The sequence below is a fragment of the Petaurus breviceps genome, unplaced genomic scaffold, assembly GCF_028583685.1.
Source record: "Petaurus breviceps papuanus isolate PSGF00001 unplaced genomic scaffold, PetGlider_PUasm1.0 79, whole genome shotgun sequence".
Classification (NCBI taxonomy): Eukaryota; Metazoa; Chordata; class Mammalia; order Diprotodontia; family Petauridae; genus Petaurus; species Petaurus breviceps.
Window position 1 is genome coordinate 7,240,320 of NW_027186523.1, and position 6,000 is coordinate 7,246,319.

Sequence of the window (6,000 nt, forward strand, 5' to 3'; positions counted from 1 at the left end):
TTGAGGGGTTTTGGAAAGACAGGCATACTGTGAATTACTGAATCTATGAACTGTACCAACCCATTATGGAAAGCAAAAAGAGTGACTAAAATGTCAACACCCTTTGACCCACACAGTCTCTTGCTTAGCAAATACCCTAGGGAGGTCAAGGTCAAAAAGACTTCATGTACTCCTCATTGTGGAGCACCCCTCTGCCATACTGATCCTCCTTTGTCCATTGGTAAATTATTCTTGGGGGGGGGGTCGTCTCCATTTTGGGAAGGGGCTCAGGCACTGGGGCTGGAGTTAGGAAGAGCTGAATTCAAATCAGGCCTCAAACACTTACTAGCTGTGTGATCCTGGGCAAATCCTGTTTGCCTCAGTTTCCTCATCTGTAAAATGAATTGGTGAAAGAAATGGCAAACCACTCCAGTATCTTTGCCAAGAAAACCCTAAATGGGGTCATATATGATTGAAACAAATGAACAAACCCTCATCAAATAAAAATCAAAGCCATTCATAATTAAACCCCACAAAATTGGAAGCCCCAATTCTGTGCCATTACTGGGGGGTCCTCATATTCCTCTCTATAGCCTTAACTAGGACTTAGGGATATTATAAGGTATAAAGAATAGGATTCCTGTATTAGATTTCTAGTCTAGGAAACAGATTGAAGGGTCTAGGTTCCTCCAACCCATACAAGGTTGTATCGAGAGGCAGGTCCTTGGTTCTGCCACTTTATCTATTATTGTGTCAGCAATCAGGGACCAACTCAATCTCAGTGCCCTATTTCAGGACTATGCATCCTCTCCAAGACCTCTAGAGGAGTCAGAGACTGGACCTGGCTAATCATGACAATCTAGGATTGCATCAAGCATTCAGAGACTGGAGAGCACCATGATCCTGGCTCAGCTCAACCACTTAGGACTGTGGGAGAGCACAGGGACTAGAATGACAGACCTTCTCTCTATGGGATCACAATCTCTACTACAAGTGTCTCAGACCATGCTGAATGGATCAGACTCATTCTCAACCTGGCCTGCTGGTCATCTCTCTCTAGGCTAAGGCGTGAGATCTGAGTATGTATGCTCAGTCCCCACCCTGAGTCCTTCACTGGGGAACTGGAATGATCATAAGAACAAGGCAAAGCCTAGAAAAGTTTGAAAGGAATTGCAGGAAGGGGGCAATATCCATCTCTAGTTGAAATATTGAAAGAAGTGAATAGTCAGAAAACAAAAAAACTAACTACTACAATGAACAACTACTATGGATTAAGAGAACCCAGGATAAAATCTCAGAAGAAGAAAGTCACTTTCCAATAATTACAAGCAGAACCAGAGAATAAAAAAGTGGATTTGTAATTTGTAACAAGGACTCCAGAAGTGGACGGAAGACATAAAGGACAATGAAGAGTTGAAGCAAGATATAAAGAATAAAATTAGAACTCTTAAGGAAAAACTTGGAAAGAGAATGAACATTAGAACAATCAATCAATTTACCAATCCAAAAATATTTATTAAACTCTTACTCCATGTCAAGCATTGTGCTAAAATGCTGAGAATGTAAAGAAAAAAAGGCCTGAATGCTGTTCCTCCTCTCTTCTACTTCTTTGAGACTCTGGCTTCTTTAAGGCACAACTGAAGCACCATAAGAGAGGCTTCCCATTCTCCCAGTTTCTAGAGCCTTCCCTTTTAACTTATATCTACCCTACCTTCACTAATACATGCAAATATTATCTCCTATTAAAATGTAAGCTTCTTAAAGGTAATGTGATGAAAGTTCAAGAGACATGATTTCTGAATAATAATCAATTTATTAATTATAGCTAGCAAATAATTAGTAAAATAATGATCAATGTTTTTTCTCATAAACCAGAAATGAAATTGGGAGTCCTCATGTTCAGAGTTTAAATACCTTTGGAAGAGTGGATGTTCTTGATAGACAGAAATCAGCTCTGATTGGTTAACAATAAGATAATGAATATTATAATGAGAGGTGGGCTTATTTTAATGAGAGACTGAGAGACATGACGTTGATTATGTCACTCTTACCTATTTCTACCCAGACCACCTCAACCTAGGGCAACTGAGACAAAATGATTAACCTCCATCCAAGCTACTTATATCCTACTTGGGTGGGGTCTCACTCAAGGTTGAGGAGAATGTTAACCCAATCTCATTATCAGCCCTGTCTTTCAGAAGCTACTTTGACCTAGTAGAGAATGAGGAAATAGGGAAAAAACCCTGAATGCCCTAATATTAATTGGTTATTAATAGTCATTTCTCTTAGCAGAGGAGAAGGGAACTGGATTTTTCTGTATGGTCAAGGGGACTAAGGTTTGAACCATTGCCATAGCTTCCTGGTAGCCCTTTTACAAAATTAATTGCAAAAAAGAGCCAGGAGTTTCTCTTTCAGACTTGATATACGTTTCTGACTGGAGGAAAAATGGCAAATTCAGAGTCAGGGAAGTCTTATCCAAACCAGTGCTGTATCCTTGCCAAATACCCCTTCTCTGTTATTAAATCAACCTTTTTTAAACTTCTAGGTGTTTTAAAAATATGTTATTCTATTCCAGTCTCAAACCTGAACCATCCTGAGTCAGTGCTGGCCTAGAACAGAGGGAAGATCAACCAGGCAAATAATGGCTAGACAAGAGTATATGCCATTTAAACTGAGTTTAAATACCAAAATAAGGATTTATATTTGATTATAGAGAAAACAGAAATGTGCTTAATTAATGAACACTAAGAAAAGTAAAGCAAAAGACTAAACAATTCTATGACATAAAAAAGAAATAATAGAACAAAGACAAAAAGTTGAAAAAATTTAAATATGATAAAATGTCATAAGAAACAACTGATGGAAAACAGGATGAGAAATAATAATTTCAAAAATCACTGGAAACCATGATAAAGCAACCCTCCCCCCCCACCCCCCCGCCAACTAGATAGATATTTCAAGAAATTGTAAAAGTAAATTACCTTTACCTATGGGAGCTAGAGAATACAATGAAAATAAAATCCATATGTCACTACTTTAAAGAAAATTTAATCCCCATCCTCCACCCTCTAATGATTGCCATACTCCAGAGATTATAGGTCAACAGGAAAAATAGAAAAAAAAAACAGGAAGAGTTCACATACCAAGAAACCACAGAAAGGTTCACATGAGATTATGAGAAAGGCAGAAGGAAACATTTCATAAAGAAATCCCAAAAAACAAAAGAGAAAGGTCTATGATCAAGAAAAATATGCCTTCAATGTTGAACATAATCCTAGAGAGAAAAAACATGGATTTTTAATAATATCAGTGGCTTCCAAGACTTATTAGTGAGAAGACCAAAGTTAGGTAAAATCTTTGAAACCCAAATGTGAGAGAAAAGAGAAAGCTAAAAAAGTAATAAATTTGAACAACTTCAAATCACTGTCAAGTATTTATGTCCTAATAGAAGAAGACTATTTGTCCCTTCAGAATTTACCATCTTCAAGAATCAAAGAGAGGACAAAGAAAAGCAAACTGTGTTTTGGGTATATTTTGTTTTGATTTGTTCTTGTTTTAAGAGAAAAAAGAAAATGTTGGAGGAATACTCTAGGAGAGGAAAAAAGAGAAATAGGAGAGAAAATCTGCAACTTATCTTAATTGGGGTATGAGAGGAAAAGTTTATGCAAGCATGAAGTTCTTAGTGCTTCAGTACTATTTAATCAATTAAAATCACTGAGCTTCAACAAAGTGATATTTACTGAAGGGACATAGGAAAACAGAAATTACAAATCATTTCTCCTTAATGCTCAGGGAAGACATTCTATTCTATCCCACCTCAGTCCCTGGGGAGATTGGGCTCACTCATAATGCAATTTCTGGGATGCATTTGCCCCACCAAATTCAGTATAATTGCTGGATGAATTCCTGTCTCAGGTATAGTAGAATTGACTCCTGTTCTGGGCTGTACTAGCACCTCAAAGTTAGGGGTTTTGATAGATAATTATAGTCTAGATCACTGTCATAGAAATTGTGTTGGTTCACTCTTCTGATCTTTTGGAGCTCACAAAGCACAATCATCTCCAATATTCTCACCTAAAAGCAGGAAAAAATAGATGCTACAGGCACAAAAGCAATAGCTGGGCCATGCACTAAATGCACCCAAAGTAGCAGCCTAGATGGGTTTCTCCTCACCTGGAGGCTTACAGCATTCTTTACTCAGATACAGTCGTGTAGGAAAGAAAAAAAATTCCTTAGCCAGTTAATACCTTTTGATGCATTCTCTATTCTGGCTCAGCAGCCAGTCAAACTAATTTCCATCTTTATTTGGTAAGCAGATCAGAAACAGTTCTTGTGCAGGCTCTGAAGTATATGTGAGGATTGCATTAGCAGACCAAGCTGCTCATGCTCATAAGGATTAGATTCATCGGCCAATTCCCTTGTTATGTAAGCAGAGATAAAGACTGAACAAATTTGTGTTTAGATCATATAGTGATTGACTTAGAGAATCCTAAAGATTCTGTGGGGAAAAAATGAAAAATTTCAGTGATGATTCACACAAATCATCAGCTTTTCTAGATATTATTGATAAAACCATGCAGGGAGATATAGAAAAAGAAATTCCATTCAACATTACTATGAAATGCTTGAAATATCTGGGATTAAATCTATCAAGAATATACACTCAGAATTTATATAAGTATAATTTCCATTCTAAAGACTGAAAATAATATTAAAAAAAAGCAAATAATTTGCAAACTATTCATTGTACATGGTTGGGCCACATCAATATAGTAAAAATGACAGTACTACCTAAATTTAAGTGTAGATTTAGTACTATGCCAATGAATTTATAGTACTAGTCAAAATAACAATAAAATTCCTCTGGAGGAAGAAAAGGTAAAAAAAAAATATCAAGGAAAATAATGAAAAGTGGGAATTGAAAAAAACTATTATCCATTTTCAACCTAATGCAAAAATCCTGGAACCCTTTTCATATTGACTTAAATGTTAATCAATAGCATAGACTAGATGAACAAGACCAATAAACAACTGAACATCATCTAGTGACTGATTTACCCAAGGACAATAAGGACGCCTGGGAAAGGGCTCTCTATTTGACAAAAATCTTTGAGGAAAACTGAAAAGCAATTTGGCAGAAGTTGGGGTTAGATCATTGACTTTCACCATATACTGCAGATATCTTCAGATGGACACATAAACACAATAAATAAAGGAAATGGAAGATGGTACCTGGCAAAAATATAGTTAAGGGAGAAATTTTTTAAATTAACAAGGAACAGAATACTTGGTACATAGTAGGAGTTTAACAAATACTTGTTGATTGGTTGATAGATCACAAATAAAGAATAAATAATTTTGATTACACAAAATTTAAAAACTTTTGCATAAGCAAAATCAACAAAAAATAAAAGAGAATTTGGAAAAAAATATTTACAACAGATCTCTCTGATAAAAGTTTGATATCTAAGACTTTTGGGGAATATAAACAATACAAACAAGAACCATTTCCCAATTGAAATATTATCAAAGGATATGAACAGATTTATTATTTAAAGATGTGAACAAACCTATGAAAGAATGCTCCAAGGCACTAATAATAAGAGAAATGCAAATTAAACCAACTCTTAAGCTTCATTTTAACCCCATCAATTTGACAAAAGATTAAAATATTTAATGTTGGAGCAGCTGTGGGAAGACAGGCACATTAATACACTGTTAGTAGAGCTGTGGATTAGTCCATCTATTCTGGAAAATAATTTGAAACTATATTTTAGAAGTCACTATTCTGCATGCACTCTATGACCTGGCTATACCACTATTAAGCATGGACCTCAAACTGGTCAAAGAAAGGTATTGTATATACAAAAATATTTATAATACCATATTTTTATAGTAGTAAAGAAGTCGATAGTCAATAAACATCTATTAAGTCTCAGGTATGGTGTGAAGCACTGTGAATACACATACAAAAAAAAAATAAGAAAGTAGGCAGTCCTTGCCCTCAAGGATCTTACAATC